The following is a 23,260-nucleotide window of genomic DNA, read 5'->3' as shown; positions in this document are numbered from 1 at the left end:
GGGTGATGAAGACTACTTTGGGGCGGGAGGGATGTACCGAATGGGTTACGAATAATACCTATGATTACAGCTTCATAAATAAGGTACTCGGGCAGCGGCGGCGCACGGCGCGGCGGCTGGCGCTGCGAGGTGGCGCTGCGTCCAGTTTGCGTCAATTATATACGGGCGGGCGCGCGCGCGGCCTGCCGTCTCGCCGCACGATCGCGTCGGGTGGCTCTTCTACAGCAAGCGCCTCGATGGCTCGGCGCTAAAATATTTCAAGTTTCGGCCTCAACTCAGCCAACGTGACTTTGGAGGTGCTCAATCATCATGCAATGTTGCCGCATTCTCAGGCTTACGAATTGATTCTGCAGTTCTCTGGATTGGAAAAGGTCCGCTAGACAAGGTGGGTACGAAATTAAATGATTCGTCAAGCTCAAGTGACGTGGTCGAACTGGCATGCGATATATCGCATCTTTTAGGTCAAAAATCTCGGCAGATTTTGAATTTTCAGCAAAAAAAAGGACGATAGCCCCTGCGCATGAGCCTGGAGAATCATTCTAAACCCAAAAATCGGCAAAATTCAGAGAAATGAAAACAGGATAGTGTTTGGAAAAAAACCTCGCATTCGATTCAGCTATCGATTTCGGTATCGAATGCGAGGTTTTTTTCCAAACACTATCCTGTTTTCATTTCTCTGAATTTTGCCGATTTTTGGGTTTTAGAATGATTCTTCAGGCTCATGCGCAGGGGCTATCGTCCTTTTTTTTTGCTGAAAATTCAAAATCTGCCAAGATTTTTTACCTAAAAGATGCGATATATCGCATGCCAGTTCGACCACGTCACTTGAGCTTGACGAATCACCTTAAGCATTCTTATATTTCGTCGACCGTAGTGCAAAACCGCGTATCTCCACTGCAGTGTTTCCAAATTTCAGATCCTATTTTATTTTTTCGCAAAGAAACAAGCCAAACTTAAAGTTTGAAATTCATACAGAATACTCTGCTAACAGAGAGGACAATTCAAGAACTTTTCAAGAAATTTAATCTAATAGCAATAGGTAATTGATCTCTAATGCCACAAAATTCTCTTCAAATGAGGAAAACGATTCCAAAATCTTGGAGACACTCTTACTTCCCCCTTTTTTTATTTTTTTTATTATTTTTTTTTATTTATTTATACTCTTCATATAGATATTGCAGGTAATGGGTCATTTGCACTAGTCTAAGAATCGGGTTTTGATGCTTGATTTTTGTAGATTAGCTGAAAATAATAAGTATCTGTCCTATCAGCATTTTTCTTCGTTCAAACTTAACTGATATATCGCGCTTTGAAAAATTCGGTTTTTGACGTCATCCACCGCGGTAGTGACACTAGGGTGCGTCAAAAAAAATGAAAGTCTGAAATGTTCCGCTCCCCAGGCGGCAATCGATGACGTTTGGTAAAAAAACATGTTTGCCAAAATTTGGGCCAATTTCAACCATTTTAAATGGTGCCAAAGGTCAATTTTGTGATGAAATTATGATATTTTGGTTTAGACCTCGATTTCGTACAAAAAACTCGATTTTACGCTGAAATCGTGCGTTTACGAGAAAAATGTCAAAGAACTCGACTTGTAGAGGATGAAATTTTACACTAGGAGGACGTCTTTGTAACCGATAAAAATCAAATTGAACTAGAAAAACTCAACTCGGTATTTATTTTTTTGGTCCTCAGAATTTCCGAGGTCTTACTAAGTAGAGGTTTAAAAGACTCATTTTTCACGAAAATAAGTCGAAAGAGGGTATAAATGAACTGTAGGCAAGTGTTGAGGATGCAAATGTCATCAGAACTTCCTCAGTTTCAAAAAAAGTTCCAACTATTTTGCACAATCCTCCAAAAAGTGTACGGCTCGAGAAGCAGGATCGTGCTATAATAGTAGGGGGAAAGTGCGGTTTGACCGGGAAAAATTGCGTAACAAACTTTCCCTATGTAATCGTCATCAGTAGGTCCCCCTGAACAACTTCCTAAAAGTTAAAAATGGCCCGACCCCGGAATATCCCTCAAAAAAGTTAAAATTGAAAATGGCGGCCGTAATAAGAGGGTCCGGGAAATCGGTATTTTAAAATGCTCATTCTGTCTCATCATGTGAGGTAGCATTTCCTATGTAATTTTGGTCGTAGATTTCATTAATGAATTCCGCAAGGCCCTCCGGCCAAAGGGGGCGCTCCAAATCAAAGATGGCGGCCAAATGTGAAAGGCAGGAGGTTGCATTTTTTTAAATATTCACCGAAGGAACAAGGAAAGTGAAGTGTCTTTATTTTCATGTATTTATGGCCAAGAAACTTAAATTTGATGTTATAAATGTATTTAATAAAGGAAATTAAAGGAAACATACGACTACCGAGAGAAACGTAAGCTCAGAAGGGGCCTTGCGGAATTCATTTATGAAATCTACGACCAAAATTACATAGGAAATGCTACCTCACATGATGAGACAGAATGAGCATTTTAAAATACCGATTTCCCGGACCCTCTTATTACGGCCGCCATTTTCAATTTTAACTTTTTTGAGGGATATTCCGGGGTCGGGCCATTTTTAACTTTTAGGAAGTTGTTCAGGGGGACCTACTGATGACGATTACATAGGGAAAGTTTGTTACGCAATTTTTCCCGGTCAAACCGCACTTTCCCCCTACTATTATAGCACGATCCTGCTTCTCGAGCCGTACACTTTTTGGAGGATTGTGCAAAATAGTTGGAACTTTTTTTGAAACTGAGGAAGTTCTGATGACATTTGCATCCTCAACACTTGCCTACAGTTCATTTATACCCTCTTTCGACTTATTTTCGTGAAAAATGAGTCTTTTAAACCTCTACTTTGTAAGACCTCGGAAATTCTGAGGACCAAAAAAATAAATACCGAGTTGAGTTTTTCTAGTTCAATTTGATTTTTATCGGTTACAAAGACGTCCTCCTAGTGTAAAATTTCATCCTCTACAAGTCGAGTTCTTTGACATTTTTCTCGTAAACGCACGATTTCAGCGTAAAATCGAGTTTTTTGTACGAAATCGAGGTCTAAACCAAAATATCATAATTTCATCACAAAATTGACCTTTGGCACCATTTAAAATGGTTGAAATTGGCCCAAATTTTGGCAAACATGTTTTTTTACCAAACGTCATCGATTGCCGCCTGGGGAGCGGAACATTTCAGACTTTCATTTTTTTTGACGCACCCTATAGTGACACCCTTAGTTTATTCCACCTTGCTTTCATCAGTCAGGGAAACATACATTTATACTGGTTACTCAAGGTGTAACTTGGTGTAACTCGGATGAGAGCAAGATGGAAGAAACCATCTTGGAACTTTTCAAACGCCATTGAACTTTCCAAAGCGTGATATCTCGGATAATATTCCACGTAGAAAGTTGCTGTTCGGACAGATCTTATTATTTTTAGCTAATCTACAGGAAGCTAGCATCAAAACACGATTCTGTGACCAGCGCAGTTTCAAGTGACCCAAAAACGATCATGGGAAATTGGTGAGCGGATCGTGTATTAACTCGTTTTTTAACTCGTTAAAATTGCAATAATTCACATCAGCGGTATCGTGGGCAAGGAACTTCAAATGCACGATCTAGGCTTCGAACGCCTTCCAGATTCCGCGATACCCACCGCTTTGCCGCGCAGTTAGTTTGGTTGCGTATCCGAATCAAACCTAGCCGACGTCATTGATAATTGCACTACATCCGCAACCGAGTGTACACTAGCCGGCACCATGCATTCAGGAAGAAAAACAGTCTGTTTCAGTTTCACGCATAATAATCAGTAGTTTTTATCTTTTTCATTTCGGAGTTTTTACGGAGTTCTGTTCAACACAATTAGTTTGCAATTCGCTGGTGATCGCTAATTGCCTGCGACGGAGGCATTGTTCAGTCAAAGGGGGATAAGGGATCTGCTCGTTACAGAGGCAAGTTGAGAATAAGAGGGGCCATTGTAGCATAACTGCCTCCTCGGGTTAGAATAATTAAAGTAAAATACAAAATCATTTGGACAAAGGAGCAGCGAAAGTCAAATAGTACAATATGTATTGTTTAGATACAAAACAAATGAGCAATATAGGACATACCTACCGGAATAGTTCTATGATTAGACCGGTTTAAATAACGTGGCCACAAAATTGTAGTTTTCTTGTCTTTTGGTCAAAAGCATTACTGAACTGTATATTTTTATTAGCTATTGTTTTTAGTAGGTACTCTTCAAAGTAAATGTTCTTGAAACATTTATCATAACCTTTGGAAAGATGTCATAATTTCATCGACAACATTTTGAAATACAGAGCTATGTAACCACAGACTTCTTTGGTGATTTGAAAGCCGTCTCTCTCCTTGCAGAAAAAGGAGAGACCTTACAATGAAAATAGAGAACCTCCTTTTTTTACACATTAGAGGCACATCCTGTCTCAACTAAATTTTGTTTTATACTATATCATTTACAGTATTTCAAATGAGTAAATGAACGAATATTTTATTGTTTTGAGTATTTGAACAAAGGTTCCTCTGAACACAAACTATTTTTGAGGTTTGCACGGTTGAGGGTTTGTTTCATTAACCTCTTCGTAATCATCGGCAACCATGAACCACGTAAGGAATATCTTTGCAATCAGTGCATGAAAAAGCTTCTTTTTTCCAAGGGATTTTCTCCGGCCTTCTTCTCACTATTTCGGAATGATACATTTCTCCTCTCTATCTCATTACGTTTCACCCGCAGTGTAATTTGTAATTTTAAATGCTTTGCAACCTAATCGTGTTAAATTCAACCTTTCAGAAGTGTTTAGCGGAATAGTTAAAGAAATATATCTTTTTTGTTCATTTTCTGGGCCCTGTAATTTTCTCTTGAAGTTTTTACGGTCTCAGCAATTCACGGCAGGTAAATGTTATACATACATGAGTCACTTTTATAGCGCTCTCTGCGCTTTGCGACGCCCAATCGCCACAAAACTCGGTCCTCCATCTGGGAGTTGACACTCCCTCATCTCATTTGGACTGCATTTTGCAATTTGGAACTATAAATTCTGGCTCTTCAGGAAAAACACTTATGTGAATAGGGAAACTAATGGCACATGCGTTGTTTTTAAACCGGGCTAGAATCTATAGTTCCAAATTGCAAAATGAAGTCCATTTAAAACCTCATTTACTTATACGAAAAGATTCCTAACCCAAGCAAAAGATCTCCGTCCTGTCATCTTATATACCAACGTACAAAGTCACACATTAGTGCAAAGTGTAGTGCAGTGTATTTTTACTACAATAAAGAGCGACCTCAGAGACTTTTTTGCAGAGAAATGATGTTTATTTTGATGTTTACGTGATTTAAAAAATTTTTTTCAGTTTTCATCCCTTGACTGGACATTTTGCTAAAATTTTAAATTTCAATACTTTCATATATCGCGATGATTTCTTAATTTTTTTCAATATTTTTTTCGAGGTAGCAACATAGAGCTTGGTTAAAATAAACTCTGAGAAAGGTACCTACGAGAGAGCAAGTGCGTCTATATATTTATAAAAACCATTGAAGATCATCTGACTGTTTGATTTTATTGCTGTTGAATTTTAAGTCAAGTTGTTTTCTTAAATTGAATTCACTGTTCTATTTAAATTAGCAGAAAAAAAAAGAAATTTTGTATTATGGTTGCCAGTTTCTAAAGAATAAATGCGTCCTGGAATTATGAGAATTGGCTCATCAAATCCACAGATTACCAGCACGACTATATAAGCGTGAAAATATTCTGAATCAACGGATGCGGGCGCAAAGAATTTAAATGAGCCGAAAGGATTGCTCACAAGGAGAAAAATTCTATCATCATTTTAGACCGTAACCGTGGCATAAAGGTTTTCATACCGAATTTAGGGCTCATGCTGAAACGTGTTCCGACTTCTGTCATTTGACGAGCGCATCAATAAATGGCATCAAATTACCCAAAGTTTATGACTGGTCATTCACAGGTACATACGAAGTTATTCAATTGCCTTTAACGTGTAGAAATGAGACGAACACGAAGTATTTGGGGAGCAGAGAGAGAAAGAGGAGATGAGTTAATGTGCGGTGCGGATTCTCGGACTCATTGGCCTGTCATCATCTTACCGAACGCTGAGCGATTGCACTCGCTATTATGTCCTGTGATCTTTTTATTTGCAGGGAGCAGAGTAAGTTAGTGCATTTCCATGCAAATTCGTGGCCACCCTGAGCCGCCAGTTGCGGCGATTTGAATAATGGCGCCTTTGAATTATGCTGCAGTTAGAGGTCGCCGCTTCACGGTGAATTTATTTTCTCCGCATATACGACTTGATTAGCGATGACTGCCACGTCAACGTCGCCGGTGAATCTGTAGGTAACAGAAACACGTACCGTACGTGTTTCTCGCTTTGAGACGTTGCACACCTTTCGAAGCACTTCAAATTTTAAGGGACCGAGTTCAACTTGGTCTTGTTTTATGGGTAATTACTAGGAGCATATCCGCATATAAACCGGATTATGATACCTACCTGATTACTCTCACTCCGGGAAGAAGGGCCGGCACTTTTTGGACAGCTTTGGTATATTGACTCAATCTTTTGTTTTTTTGCTATTTGTCCATTAAGATCCTAAAAATCTCTGATTCACCCCGACTGAAGCGTTTATCACCCCGGGCGTTTATCAATGGTGATTCAGATGCCATCCTATCAGAGGGATAACCGTTGCGTACAATATTTTGAAAATAATTGAATTTTACAGGGAAACAAATCATAAACGGAATTTGGACTCGATTTCAGAATGATGAGAAAACTGCAAAAACGCGTAACTCGCTTGCGGTGTCTCGGGATCTCCGTTCCCTGTTATTCTATCAAAACGGAACGAGCAAAAAATACTTCTTAAAATTTTCAAAGGGTATCTCTCACTCAAAGAAGGAAAATCAGAGAAATCTTCAAAAAAGCACCGTAAGTATTTTTCCATTTCAAAAATTAATCATAAAAGGAGGTCTGCAGCGTGGCAAGCCGAGATACGCGTTTTTTTTTTTTTTTTTAGGTTCACCGTCGACATGTACTGTTTCGCGATACCACCCGGCGGGACGGTCTGGCGTGATACCACCTGAATATTGGTTGCTCCGTCAAATAAATTGGATCAAGCCAATGTGGATATTGGGCAGAAGATTCTGTCCCATGTGAGGGCCTAATTAGTGTCAAATATCTTCTCCGATTTTTCTACAGTTTATGATCCGGTGCTCATTCAACAAACATATTTTTGAATAAATTTGATATTCGTTAAATATAACAGCGCATGCAAATGTTGACGCATTTTGAATGCGGAGAACATTGTAGTAGTAGGAAGTATGATTTTTGAACCCACTGAGATGTACAATACATGCACCAATAATGTTCATCATTAAGGCTGTAACTAGTGAAGTCTAAATTCTAACTTAGGGCCGTATTTATCGTCAATCCGTGCATGAATAAATCATTTTGACTATATTTTGCAATGAGGAACTATAATGTCTGTCTCAGTTCATGAACAATGTATGAACCAATCGTTTCCCTATGCACGCACGTGTATTTACCGATTAGCAGAAATCGTAGTTCCAAATTCCAAAATGAAGTCCATTTCTTTAGAAAGGCCCTTAATGGTTATTTACATGTTGATTAAGGAGGCATTTTTCTCAGCATCGGAGAGACAATTTGTAAGAGCCGCGACTAAAATTCAGAAGAAGATTTTCTAAAATAGACCCTCACGAGGTATTAAAATGATTTTTTACTCCCTACAAAAAACGCAAAATTAAATAAAACATTCTTGATGGACCTGACAAGTTTTAAGGTAAGGACGGACCTCACCTCTAAGTATTTTTATTTTCACATTTTCCAAGTAGGTATTTTAAAAAAAGGTTCAATGTCCTTTAACGACGTCTCTGAGGAGTTTTTGAAAAAAATAGAAAGAAATTTAAAAAAAGTTTACAGGCAGCAGATTTAGGCATAATGCTTTTCGGTTAATAAACGCTAAAATCAGCGATCTGTAAAGGTTTATCTGCATACTGAATCAAAGTGTATGAGTCCTCAATGGAAAGAGGATAAACTGAGTCCAGGAAATCAAAATATCCTCTCTATTCTGATTAAATCATTTTTAAGACGCTGGATGGACGGGGTATGGAAGTAGAGTGAGACGTCCAAAGGTCGAATTCCAAGGAAGGAAGCAAAATTTAGAGTAAGGAGAAAGTCATTCAAAATATTTTTCGGCGGGAAATGTTTCTTTAAAACATCGTTTTGTTATTCAATTAAAATTATTTGCTCACTAACCGCCATCGGGAGTTTATGAATGCAAGAAAGAGGTCAGAAGAGGTTAAAAAAGATTCAGGCAATTTTGGTCGCTTAATCCGAGTTTACGGTTTCCCACCAAATTCACCTCGTGCGTTTTACGGAAGAGCTGGATAACTATGGAAAATCGCGTTTCTACAGCAGACCAAATGCACAGAGGCGTAGGAGGGGGGCCGGGGGGGGGGCTGCCCCTCAGAATTGGAAATAGTATCATCTGCCCCCCCCCCCAGAAATTCTGTATGGTGCAAAAACACCTTTATCAACGGTAACTCTCTGTCGCTGTGGCCCGTGAGAGGATGCTTATAAATAGAAAAATTGTTGAATGCAACAATTTCAAAGTATTTTAATCTTTAAAGGCATAAAACTGGGTGATTTTTAGGCAGAAATTGAAGGAAGATTAGCGCCACAAGTGCCTCGAGATGCGCTCAAATAGAGTTAAAATTTCAAAAATTTTCCGGGGGAGGCCCCCCGACTCCCGCTGAGCTGGGGGGTATGGAATACCCCCCAGACCCCCCGGTGGTGGGGAGGCAGCCCCCCCCCCAGCATAATGACCTAGCTACGCCTGTGCAAATGCATTGCCTCGGCCTGCATGCAACGGCCTCCGCTCAGAACCCGAAGAGTTAGGTTTTCTTTACCAGTGCTCCAGTTGCTGTACGCGGTCATAACGCTGTATATTTAAACCGTAGTAAAAGTCGTTTTTTTAAGTGAGGTGGCATCCAGGTTGGGAGGTAATCCAATTTTTCGAAGATCGTTTATTATTAACATACCGGGAGAGGAGGCACGGGTTTGATTTCGGTCGTAGAGTGTTTGATTGAAGTACGGCGCGGCGCATCTTCGCTTGTCGCGATCGCCGAGGAGCAAGCGCCCGATGCATTTCAATCAAACGCTCAATTTTTTCTTTTTTGGTCATCTAAAATTTGCATCGGAACGGGTTTCATTTTTGCTTCTTTTACCACGCGAACGAACACGCCGGTGGTATCCGTCCTCTGCCGCTGATCAAACCCGCACCGATTGACTCGATGACGATCGATCACCGTGGCTTTTCGTCCACGGCCATTACCACCACCTGACACATTCAGTTTTAGATCCTGGGTCCTAATAATTACTACGGAAAGTTTTACTTCCTTCCTTCACTTTGAGGATGAGATACCAGAGTTCTTACGTATTGCACGAAATTTTCGAAGATAGTCCTTGTTGAGGCAAAGGGAACATTCCAATAAATGTGTGCGAGAAAAGATTCCCCTCGGTTTAAAATATAAAAAGTAGACCGAAAAGATGAACACTCTTTTTTCTTTAAAAGAAGAAGAAGAAAATATGAGATGTGACAGTCAATCTGCAGCATTTGCAAACCAATTTACGTACCTAGTAGGTATTGTGCTTCTGACTTAGATTTATAAATTATACACTTAACACACTTAGATACGCACTTGGAAAAATACAGTTTCTTGGATCTTAGATCCAAGAAACTACTTACACTTATTACTTACTTAGGAGTATGGACTTTAAGCCCCGCATACTCGTATACAATTTGACAAAAAAAAATTACTCTTAATTTAAGCAGATTTTTGAGGAAATCAAAAGCCAAGGCACTTAATTTAAGTGGATTTTCTTTTGATTCGAACAAAAATCCGATCGAATCAATATTATAATTTTCTTATCAAATTATTGAAGAGTGTGGACTTTGGATCTAAGAGACTTCCTTTCCGATGCAACATTTAAATAATTTAGTGTAGGTATGTCATGTGCAGTCATCAAAGAGGAGTGACTCGTCCATACGAAATTAAGATCTTCTCGTTTATTTTTTGACATTGGTAATAGGTAATTCCGAAATACGCTGAGTTCCTGTGCAAATAGCCAAGTAAGGAGTAGATTTTAGGTCTTGCCCACACGAGCAACGGTTTGATGAAATTCAGTAGCGCATCCCACTCCGCCCCTTTTCAATGCGTGGACAAGTAAAGTTATGGAGGTTTCGTTAGATAAAGTGGCCATTGTTTACTTTTGGTTTGCTGGTGTTTTCACACCACTATGCTATCTCGCAGAAGCGAGAACATAAGCTTGCACAGGTTCTTTGATACCTTCAAACCATGTAAAACTTCAATTTTTAGCCATGCAGAAATCTTAACCACATAATTAAAAGGCGCGGATCATTACTGATTAGTTTTTTAAGATGCGATATTGTGACGGATGTTTTTAGGATGGATAGTAGCAAACGACCGTCTGTTCAGAGGCCTAAATTCGTCGTCTGCGTTTACAAACCGAAAGTAAACAATAGCCAACTTATAGACGCTATTAGTGCCACGTCACAGAAAAGCTATATATATATATATATATCGTTTTTTTCACATTGGTAGCATTAAAAGAGGTTATTATGCAAATGTTATCATTTGGATCCAATTCGATTCAATGGAGAATCCCTATGATGACGTCGCGACTAATGGCCACTAATAAGGCTCCGGGATCTCTGCGCGCGTGAACAAGGCCTGAGACTTCGGTTATAGGATTGTTGAGATTTTCCAGCGATTTAACCCTCTCGAATAGTCTCTCTTCAGATTTACCAAAAGTGCGCTATATCTCCACTACTCTTACTCTATGATTTGACATCTTGAGAGTAACGCGCAAAGCGCTCGGGGGGGGGGGGGGGCGGTTCAGCAGCGAAACAGTCGGGAATTCAATATAATTATATAATATAATATATGTATAATTATAATTGCCCACTGGTATTCCGTATATCCTTCTCGCCAATCGTTTTTACTATGCAAAGGAAGATGCTCCGTTTTACATGTAGTAGGTCGTAGGTCTATGGCCATTGCCGGCATGCGAATTAAGAGTGCTTTGTCCATCTCTGGATAATTAATCGATAACTGATGGATGGGTGGCGGGAGGGGAGTGGAGGGGGGGGGTTCTGATGGAGGAGCTCCAGTGAAGGATGTCGCGGTAGGTCGGACCTCCAAGAGGTCGCGGTGAGAAGTCATTGATGCTGCGGGGGAGTGAAGATTTTCCTGAGTGTGGTGAATCGATTCCGCAGGGTAAGTCCACGCTCCGCTCCGGTGACACCACCTGTTTGAAAAAAAACCGAAAACCGCACCTGCCCCGCCCCCACTCGCGGTGGCATCGGTGACTCTGTCACACGCCCCAAGCTCCATCATCCACCGGTCCTAAGATTCACAATCCGCGACTCATCGAAGAGCTCCGATAGAGTGCTTCAAAAAAAATGAAAGTTTGAAATGTTCCTCTCCCCAGGAGGTGGCAATCGATGGCACTTGGTGAAAAATATTTTTGCCAAAATATGGGCTAATTTCAATCATTTTAAATGGTGCCAAAGGTCAATTTTGTTATTTAATTCTGATTTTAAAAAAACTCGATTTTACGCTGATATCGTGTGTTTACGAGAAAAATGCCAAAGAACTCAAGTTCCAGGAGATAAAGCTTCAATCTAGAAAAACATCTTTGAAAACAATAAAAATCAAATTAAACTAGAAAAATTCACCTCGACATTTATTATTTTGGCCCTCAGAACTTCTGCGGTCTTACCAAGTACCGGTACAAAAGACTCATTTTTCACGAAATTTTGTCAAAAAAGGGTAAAAATGAACTATAGACAAGTGCTAAGGATACAAATGTCATCAGAACTCCTTCAGTTTGAAAAAAAGGACCCTTTTTTTTCACAATCCTCCAAAAAGTGCACGGCTTGAAAAGCAGGATCGTGCAATAGTAAGGGAGAAGTATCGTTTGACCCGGCAAAAGTTGCGAACAAACTTTCCCTATGTGAACGTCATCGGTAGGTCCTCCTGAACAACTTCCTAAGAGATAACATGGTCCGACCCTGAAACACCCCTCAAAGTACCTAAAATTCAGCATGGCAGCCGTTAGAGAAGGGGGTCCGGGATATGAGTCTATAAAAACGTTCATTCTGTGTCATGTGAGGTATCATTTCCTGTGTAATGTCAGTCGTATAGATTTCATACATGAACTCAAAATGGCCCCCCCAGTCATAGGGGGTGTCTCAAATCAAATGACGACCAAATGTGAAAGGCAGGAGGTTGCATTTTTTTTTTTTTAAATCTGAGCTTTTATATCTTTCCGTAGTCCTATGTTTCTTTTAATCTATTTTATCAAATACATTTAGGTATAACATCAAATTTAGGTTCATTGGCCATAAATACATGGGACCTCACTTGCCTTATAACTTACGTGAATATTTTAAAAAATACAACCTCCTCTCTTTCACATTTGGTCGCCATTTGATTTGGGGCGCACCCTTTGACTGAAGGGGGGGGGGGGCTTTTTGAGTTCATGTATGAAATAAGACCAAAATTGCACAGGAAATGTTGCAATTTCATATGGTGTTCTTTTTCAGCTTGGCGATTTATTGCAAATACATTTCATATTATGCATACGTTTAAAAATTAGGATTTAATCAAGCTCTTGTATGCCTCAGGGTTTTGCGATATCAGTACTTTTTTTGTGTGAAATTTTGCGAGAAACACGGAGAAATATCGATCATCGATCATTCACGCCTCGCCATGGCAACATCGTGTTTCTCGCGAAATTTTACACAAGAAATAGTACATAAATCGCAAATTCCTAACGTATGCAAGGGCTCTTTCTTGCAATTTCAAGATTTTATTCGCCTGTGTTTTGGTGATACAATCAAAATATACTCTAAGTGTCCCACGTTTTTAAATTGGCCCGAATTGCGTTTTTTTCTTACCGACCCTCAAAGGGTGAAAGCTGAGTTACGCGTGATGGCTCAGCGATGAATTACATCAAAGGAAACTATGACGCATCACATGCACATAATTCCTCATGATTCGATTCGCCCGTAGTTCTTTTACTGCTTTTTAAAAAAATACGCCCGGTGTACAAATAAAATGCTGAGGCTAAATGAGTTTGCTGCACATTGCGTAAAATCACACCAATCATCTAATTTGAAATCGTTCGAAATCACTCTACCGGTACATTCCAAGAGAATGCAGACAGTCAAAAATTATGGCAATGAGGCAATATTATATCATGCGTAATTATTTCAATACTTTCATGATGAGGGTTTGGAGGAATCTGTAAAATATCTGTTGAAAATTTTTAAATTCTGAAAATATTAATCAGTCGATCAGCCTTTAAAAAGTTCAGATCATTGATCAATCATCAGAAGCGGGAGAATTACCTAAACTAATTCAAAGCAGACGTCATACATCGTATAGGTACAGACTAGAAAGCGAATGAATTCAAGGGTACTGATGATGACAACCTGACGAGATGAACACTAAACTCCCAACCACATTGTGCACGTGCAGCCAATAGTAAATGGACCACATTTTGCAGTTTGGACTTAAAATGTCTGGCTTAGTTTAGAAACGACGTATGCACCGTTAGTTTTCCTATGGGCCGTTTTCAGATTAAAGGTTTGGATTCACCTTGATATATATGCTTTTTTTCACTTACAATTTGACGTTTGAGTTTTTATATTTGATAACATAAAGCATCCGCGGGAATGTTTGACGGGTGGCGCCTGATGAAAACGTTACATGCCCCTAGAACCGGGGTGAGCTGTCTTGACTTCCTGCCCAACCATGTTCCGACGGTATCCTCTGACCCAAATCCGGCGGTCTCTGTTGACAGTCTCGAGGAAGACTACTTCTGTATCAATATTTAACTGATGCTGCCTTCTATCATTAATGGCTCCGATTCATTTCCGCGGTCGCTGGCAAACAAGCTATGTCTCGACTCTATTGTTTTCGGAAAATAAAAAATCGAGTGTTGGGAAAGGATCTGAGTCCTGTCACTAGGAGCCTTGTTTGCACAGCCTCAGAGTACTTCTCTGGTGACAACCCCCTTATTCCGATGTTGCCGGATACGGTGAGAATGTCCGACGTTGAAAAAAATCTCTAAGAGGATGTAGAAAAACTGAAAATGAGTTCTAATTTTGCTACAGATTCTACAATTTTATCCTTATTCGACACGTGTAACGGGCCTGTTGCAAACTTTTGCTAGAGCAAAAATAAGAGTAGGTTCTGTCAGTAATTGTCTTAATAATCACGATGAGCGCATCGGCAAAGTTTGAAATGCACTCCTAACTTCACAATCTGCACGAGAAATTTGGGTTTTTTTGAGCTTCCCGCTTCAAAAACGATACTACGGCACGGGTTAGCATTTCGTTAGAAGTGTCGTTCTATACAGCCTCTGTGCACTAGGATACTACACAAAATTCAACATGGCCGACACCAATCCGCCAAAACACATGTGTCTGGATGAGATTCTAACCATTTGTAGACAACCGAGCCTGTTTACATTCACGATTTCTTCGCGTTGATACCTAAAGATCCGCTTGGGTTGACCTTGTGCTCCAGATTGCGATTTGCGCGCGGAAGCGTCGGCTATGTTGGGGACCTATTGCTATTTTGAAAAGGTTGAATGTGCGACTTCTTTAACGAAATTTTCACTTGTGCCGTAGTATCGTTTTTGAAGCGGGAAGCTCTAAAAACACAAATTTCTTCAGCAGATTGTGGAATTAGGATTGCATTTCAAACTTTGCCGGAACGCTTATCGTGATTTTTGAGACATTTACTGATAGAAACAGCTCTCATTTTTGCTCTAGCAGAAATTTTGAAACAGGCCCATTGAGTAATGTCAGTAAATGAGCTGTCGTGTTAGTAAGGTTAAAAGTAGTTTTAAGCTGAGCTTTCGGATCCAGCGTAGCTTAAATGGACGTATCTATGCTAAATAGAAGCATATTTATAGAGTTTTTTATATTTAAAATAGTTCCTTTTACCATAATTACATTCAAATGATTCTCTGGTAAAGTTGATTGCATTTTCAATAGGTAAAAAAGTAAAAGAATCGAAAGTTTTGATCCAAAATTATATTTCAGGCCAGATCAAGCTTTCAATAAAAATTGCCTAGGTTCCCTTTTTACCCATCGCATCACACGGTGCGCTCACTAAAAACATTCTAATTAAAGTTTTCAAATGGTTGATGCTCTTGGTCCATGGCACCTTCAAAATTTCTTCAAAACGTTTCATGTCCAAAATTTTCTTAGGTGTCTGAGCCATTCGATGTGTATGAAGTGAAAATCAATAGCGTACCATTACACTCATGGAAAATTTTTCTCTTGTTTTTGTTTTAGAAAATGTTGGAATATTTTTAACAAAAATTTTCTTCCTGAGAGCCAAAGTATTCAGACAGTTAGTTTTTCGATAAAACGTGCGAAAGACAATAATTAGGAATTTGATAGGTTACGAGCATTCCTCTTTAAGACGTAACAAAGCGGTCACATTCCGCTTTTCTTCTTTCCCTCTTTTAACCCACCCGAAAGTATACTCTATCCGGATAAGCACATCGAGTAAAATTTGAAAGATAAAATAGCAAATCTCCGATGATGTATTTTTATGTCGCATTCATCAAAAGAAATCTAAATTTTTAGGAGGTGTGGCTGTGCCGTAGGAACATTATAAGGTTGTTCCTTTCAAAAATTGCATTTTTTCAGATTTGTACAAACATTCATTAGATACATGGATACATTAGATACATGCTTGTGTACCCATTTGGCAACTTGCATTGTTCCTATTCCTAATTTTTATACATCACGGCTCAACGCTACGTTCTGCATGGAGAAAAGCAAGTAAGTACGAGCAGGCAGTGTGGCTCGTACGGCAGTATTTTTTGTGAGAACGTTTGGCGGTATCCGCAAGCGACACTCGAATTCAGAGGTCATGTTTGTTTTCTCCGGAGTGCCCAGCAATTTGGGTCGAACAGCCACGAAGACTTTTTCCCTTCAGCTCATGCGTAAAAGTTTCTATGGTGAGGGAGAGCAGGATCTGTTAGAAGGGCCGGATCCGTGAGCATAGCTGCAAGGAATGCAAGGTCTGGCAACTAGTACTGCCTCGTTCAAAGCTCTAAATGTTGGTGGGTTTTTTTTTTAACATTAAGACAACACCGTGGTAAGCGAGGAATACGAATTCTTACAGCATTCGTCGTCATAGAACAGGGGGAAAAAGAGGTAAAAGAGGGAAAGAGGGAAAAAGAGGAAGAGGGAAAACGAGGGAAGAGGGGAAAAGAGGGAAAAAGAGGGAAAGAGGGGAAAAGAGGGAAAGAGGGAAAAGAGGGAAAAAGAGGGAAAAAGAGGGAAAAAGAGGGAGCGAAGGATGCAAAAGAAGACGAAGAGTACAAGAGGAAAAAAGAAGACAAATACACCGACGGTGTAAGTCCGCAACCACGTATCTCATTTGCGGTGTTAGAACATGTTCACTCCTATATTTTATGTTTTTACAGGAAAGAAAATCGATATAATTCCCCTACGTTTCCGTAGAATTTTCTTCACATAGAGAAAAAAAAACTCCGACGGTTCTTTTAAGAATTGCCGTTGAGTAGTTTTCCATTTAAAAAATAAAGTATAGGTATGATAGGAGGTCTGCAGTGTCGCAAACCGAGATACGTGGTTGTAGACTTACACCGTCGATGTACGTATTATAAATGGGAATCTCGGAGAAATTAATTAAAGAATGTGAGAAGTTGCGGCGCTTTCCACAATTCCCCGTTTCACCGACGAAGGAACGTAGGTAACTCCATTGCAAGGTCGTGAAATTGACTTAAACATTCAATTTTTCACGAGAATGAATCGGTGCAATTTTTTTCCAAAATTGTTCTGATTTTTGCATGAGATCAGAAGAAAAACCGGTGAAATTTTCAGTGAATTCCTGGTAATATCGCAGTTTTTAAGGGGAATTTTGACTACCTACATTGAAATGTATATCTTCCTTCTTTTGACACTCTTTGCGACTGAGAGTCATTTCCGTCCCTCACGAAGACGGGCCGGAGTATATTCAACAAAACAATAAGCAGAAAGATTTCCCTCCCCCCACAAGAAAAACCACAAAACTTGCCCACTTTTTGCCTCAACATAGAATACCCCGATAAGTTTTCCTACTTACAAGTATGAAAACTTCTGAAAACAGCATTTTCCGACGAGCCCAGTTCAACTTCGAATAGTTATGAGGGTAATCAAGACTATTAGTGCATAGCAATGTCAGGAATGAATAACGGATGTTCGCTCTGGTTCCCCTCCCTGGGATGAACCGGATCAATTCCTTCGAATCCTCACCACTGTAATCAGCCTAAGTAAGCGACTAATTACCAGTATCCTTCACAAAAATTCCTGTGGGAATCACAGATTTGTCGTTCTCAATGAGACGGGACGATTTCCGATCAAACCCTCGTCATTTATGATTGCATCACTGGTTTTCAACCCAATACCTAGTAAATGAAATGAAAATTCAAACGATAGGTACACATGGGTGGAACTATGAGGAAGCCGAAGCTTCTTGGCCCCCCAGAAGTGACAGAAAGGCCTCACAAAAAGTGAGAGGTTTTCTTTTGTAAGTTCTTGATCTTTTATGTTTGTAAATGTACATTAACCGACATTTTGGTTAGTATATGTATAAAGAGCTTGAAATTGCTCCGAAGACGACTAAGTTTTTCAAAATTTTCGTAGAGAGGCCCCTCAAATCCTTTCTATGGATCTGAGGAAGTTTCCTCGTACCCCTTTGGAGGCTAACCTGAGGAAGTCATCCAGGCGGGCCGATTTTACTCAACGGGAGAATTCATGTAATCTTGTCGTCATTCGTTAATTTTTGTTTTCCAACGTTTTCCCTCTTTTTTTCTTTCTATGTAACGGCAGGAAACGGGTACAAATTCACCGGACTCTTGGCTGGTCTCAGGTTAATTTTTTTTTTCAAGGAAGGAGTTAGAAATGTAACCCCCGGTGACGTGTAACCGAGGTCCTACTCCCCCGGGTTCCTGTTCCTCCTACCATCGTAGGTAGTTTGATCGAAAAATGAAGTTTATCGAGAGGATATAAAAAACTGGCATTCATCCAGGAGAAATTCACGACATTGAAAATGATGGAGTACTAACTGAGAGAGTTCTACATAAAAATGGAAAATACTTTAGCGTATACAGGGTGTCCCAAAAGTCCGTACCCCCCTTGTAACTTTTGAACGGTTACAGATTGAAAAATGAAACTTTGGGAATGTTCCTATCCCAAGGGAGACCATCTTTTGGAGGGTTCAAAATTTTGGTCCCCCTCAGAGGGGGAGGGCGAGGGCGAGGGGCCCCAACTTTTTTTTTCAAATAGTAACCCCTACTTTATGATACATCATTGGAAAAACACTAAAAACTAAGAATTTTGGCGCAAACCGCAGATCAATATCTTAATTTTTGACCGAGATATGATAGGTCAAAGGTCAAATTTAACCTATTTTCAAAAAATCATAACTCCGGTTCAAACTACCGTAAAGAAAAAAATAAAATGGGAAAATTTACCAAATTGTGTTCGCTTTTAGGTAAAAATTGGGGAAATCACTTCGAACTAATTTTGAGGGGGGGTTTGGACCCCCAAATACGTCAATTCAAAGGTCATTCAATTTTCCGGCGAAATAAGCCAATTTTCCCTAGATTTGCCTCCACGTTATCTCAGTAGGGTCAAAATCAGTTCAACATTACGTCGGCAAGTCCCCAAATTTCGGGAAAAGTTCGAAAATACGAAATTTAAGGTGATTAAATTTGACCGTTTAAATTTCCTTTTTTTTAACTTTTCTGGAACGAACGAAATTGAAATGGAAAAATTGAACGAAATTTGGGGACTCGCCAACGTAATGTTTTGACTGATTTTGACCCTACTGAGATAATGTGGAGGCAAATCTAGGGGAAATTGGCCTATTTTACGGGAAAATTGAATGACCTTTGAAATGACGTATTTGGGGGTCCGAACCCTTCCCCCCCTCAAAATTAGTTTGAAGTGATTTCCGCAATTTTTACTTAAAAGCAAACACAATTTGGTAAATTTACCCGTTTTATTTTTTTCTTTACGATAATTTAAACCGGAGTTAAGATTTTTTGAAAATAGGTCAAATTTGACCTTTGACCAATCATAACTCGTGTGCACACATTAGCGTAACACACGTCTTTCATATTCTTTGTAAAGACATTATAGCCTAAGATGCTGAACGGCTCGAAGAAATTAACCAACTAACTAACGCATATACTTTAACGGACGTACTTTAACGTATGTATGTAAATGTATATATTCATGGGAAACGAAAAACTCTGCGTCGTTTGATAGCTCTGATGACGTACCTGTAATTATGGTGACACCATTATTTCTGCACCTTTTGTTGACTTTATCAATAAAGAAAAAATTAGGGAATTTTTCTATGAGTCTTAGAAGTGTCTCTTACAAGAATTCCCGTCAATGATGTTTGAAAAAAAAAAATCAACTCGGACGATGAAGAAAATAAAAGAAAAATATCTTAACAATCTCTGAATAATTTACGTTCCATCACCCGAAACTCTTCATCCGGTGTTCCAACGGATATTTCTTGCATTTCTTGCATGTATTAGGAAACAAATGGCACATACGTTGCTTCTGAACTGAATCAGAATTTGTAGTTCCCAATTGCAAAATGAAGTTAAAATGTGCCAAACACCTAGTTCGTGCTCGTCATATTTTAAATACCTACAATTTTGCACATCTAATATTCTCTACCTATATGAAGTCAATCCGAAGGTGGAGAATTTTTTCACAAGAAACAGGCCATCAAAAATGACGATATCACTTGAAGTTGCATGATCACTAAAGGGATGCATGGTAATCTTACCTGACTAAAAAGCACTAAATGGAAGATAATTTAACTCACAAATTACTTTCCTTAGGACCAACTTCGTGTATTATACGTCAAACTAAAAAGAATATTGTTGGTGGACCGAGGTTTATTTAAACTTTTCCTTTAAGCTTGAGTCAGCGTAAGCTAAGCTGCGTATAGAACAGCAGCGCGGGGGACTGATTGCAGGTCACTGCCATATGGTAGGGGCGATACACGACCTCAGAAAAGCGAGCAACATATGGTTTACATCCAACCCTCGACTGGAGTTGCAAAATGATACAGACTTCTGACTAATATTTCTCCTCTAATGTAAAAGTCAGTTTTTACAATTTTCCTGTTTACTTTTGCAACATACTTTAAAAGTGGAGGAGCAGTGTCAGTGTGCTTTCTCTCGGTTAAAACGCGCTCGACTAAAGGTATAGTTTGGTGTGTCACACGTTGTCGTACCCACTGTCGAACAGTGGGTCACGGATCCAAAATTGGTGACACGACGGCAATTTTGTCTCACAGTGGGCCGCGGAGATTGAGCCGCATCGTCATTCAGGCTTGCCACGTCGTTGTTTGTTGAAAGAGCTTGATGCAACAGCGGCATATTTTTTCGGTCTCTTTAAGCGACCCGCGTGTCCACCGTGGGAAGAGTGTATTTTCTGAAGGGAGGAGGGGGGTGTCAATCTTTTGAGGTTAAATATTTACTTTTACAGTGTTGGAGGAATTGATTTTTCGAAGAACTTCAAGTCGCCAGATTGCGATAAAAAATCCCTTATGTTAGGGAAAAAGAGCTTGATGCAAAAACGGCTCCCCCCTCCCGTGAAATCTCTTCAAACTCTGTCTATCGATTACTTATGCTACTTTAAGATTCTGAAGGTCAAAATCCCGAGATCACATTTTCAAGTTAACATATGAGCTTTTTTTCAGTTTTTGAGTCGAGAAAATTTCTTTTCAACAAAGAAATCACAAGGTATCCATTTTTTATTTGAACCAAAACCAGTTTTTTTAAATTGTTCGTCTTTTTCCGCATCGAACGAGTGGTCCATTAGACTGGCGGAAAAAACGGTTCTGGAGTTTTGGGCGACTGAAGTTTCCGCTCAACGCGCGCCGACCGATTTTTGCGAGCCAAAATATGGTTCCAAAGCCGGATTTGGGTGCTAATAAATCAGATTAAATGTTCAAACCGTGCAAAATACATTTTTAGGGATTCTTGAGGGTCGCTGAGTTCTAAAATTTCAGATACTTCCAAAAATTCAATATTTTCCCGTAGCGCTACTTGAAAGGCCCACTGAGCGGCCGGTCGGTCGACACTTCCTGCGTAGAGAATTACTTTCAAAATCGCTCCTAGACAGTGCTGGTTGGTTTTATTCGCTCGATTGCGTTCCTCTTAGAGATAGACAAAACGGAATCTCAGTACAGTTGTAAAAGGGAGGTTTTCCAAGAAATGAGGGAGTGTCAACTCATTGAAGCACTTTGGGAGGATGGGGGACTGTGGAGGTTAGGTGTTGCAGAGCGCTAAAAAGCGGCTCTGTATGTGTTCTCATCCTCATATCTCGACTTTTTGCCTGAATCTCTACTCCTTTTTTCTCTCCTTCTCAGGTATTCAATTTTGTCCGGAAAGTCAAAGGCGCTCGGACCAACACGTATCTACTCATGATGAAAGGTTTTGACTAGGAAACGTTTTCTAGATCTCTGCTTCGATATTCATCGAATAAGCGAGCACCAGCTGGAATAACATTACAAATATACACTGCACTGCACGTACCTGAGACACTTTATCGTTTTGTAGAGGCGATGGAATATTTTCCCAGCGTCGCCCTAAACATCGTGAGAACAAAACTGTCATCCTGTTTTGATTACAAATAGGTATAAGTTCTCATCCTACGGGTTTTAGTCCAGGAAAGGAGAGGATTGTATGCGGGTAATTTAGACGAAATTGCAACAATGTGGTTTTTAAGGTTTAATTAAAGTGGTTTTTGGTCAATTCTTTGTCAGAAATAAATAAGCCGCTGATTCCGAATATTTTAAGTCCACCATAGGATTCTGACTCCTCCACCTCCAAATCGTTAAAATTATGGTAATTGTTACCAAATTTTCCAGTTTTTTTAAAAAATAATGGCTAAAGCATCCGTTTTAGCCAAAAGGTACTTATTTTAAAAATTGTGGAGTAGAAAATTTTACGTTGTGAGACGGATTTCAGACTCCGATGGATTGAGGTATAAAGCGAAGTCCTTTCTGATACCACCATACGTGTAAGATACAACCCCCCTCCCTCCTAAAAATGATTGCCATACCTATTGGATGTTTAAAATCTCTCCAGGACTAAAAAATTATTCATCTTGCTCATGTTTACAGAAAAAATCTTTATTTTGACTCTAAGGACCACCTTCGAAAGTTATGAGCATCACCGTGTCGAGGCCCTCTGTAGAATTACGAGAAGGTCCGAGAAAGATAGAAGTGCAAGCCCAAAACAATGCTGAACAGCAACGTCTATACCAATTTCTAGAATATAAATGATACAGTGACTCCTCGTTAAGTAAATTGAGTCGGAATACAGTTGAAATTTATTCAGTTTTGAAACCTATAGACCCTGGCTTGTTAGCGCATGGCTTCACGATGCTTGTTGGCCGCCTATACAGATAACCTAAGAGACAGTACTTTCATCAATCATCTGCAAATGAAATTTCTCGGTGCTCAGCACTCACCGGGCGGAGGCTTCTCCGCGGGACAACCCCTAAACGTCGTGGATCAACCCTCAGCCCCCCCCACCCCCTCGGTCGTAGCGCGGTCCCCGCGGAGCGAGCCAAGGTTATGTCTGCTTTGATTGAACTGTGAATCACGAGCTGTGGGGAGGAATTATTTCTCTTGTTATCAGCTGGGTTTATCTATGCGCCTGACACTACCCAAACCGATAATGCACCCTTATTAAAGGTAGATGGTGACGTTAAAAGCGGAGACCAAAAATATACGTACAATATGTAAATAAAGTAAGCGAGTAGGCTTTGAGTAGAAGATCGGGCGCAGATAATGTTGATTAAAATAAAATATCAATATTGAAGCCTCTTTGTCTTCTATTTCTACGGCTTTGTGGTTTGAAAGTCTTAAAGAGCTCTAAGCTTCCATTCGTCAGTCAATTTTTTGTAATTTTAATAAAAGGCGAAAATGAGGAAGAATACCGATTCAAATTATTTTCTATTCAGAAATTTAAAGACATTTTCTGGGATAACGCTATTTTATTGTTTATAGGGGAAACCTCACATTTACTTGATCGAGGTGCTGAAAGTTTTCTCTCGCAGAAAATTTCGCTATCAGT

At 39.7% G+C, this 23,260-nt stretch overlaps 1 long non-coding RNA gene across 1 annotated transcript; it reads left to right on the top strand.

Annotated features, from left to right (window-relative positions):
* Positions 1–65: 65 nt before the first annotated feature.
* On the top strand, positions 66–22,080 carry LOC140226021 (uncharacterized). Its single transcript, XR_011900835.1, has 3 exons — positions 66–385; positions 6,735–6,937; positions 21,547–22,080. It is a non-coding gene; the product is annotated as an uncharacterized lncRNA (long non-coding RNA).
* The last annotated feature ends 1,180 nt before the right edge of the window (positions 22,081–23,260 follow it).

This window comes from Bemisia tabaci, chromosome 1 (genome assembly GCF_918797505.1).
Source record: "Bemisia tabaci chromosome 1, PGI_BMITA_v3".
Classification (NCBI taxonomy): Eukaryota; Metazoa; Arthropoda; class Insecta; order Hemiptera; family Aleyrodidae; genus Bemisia; species Bemisia tabaci.
This window is presented reverse-complemented; position numbering and strand designations above follow the sequence as displayed.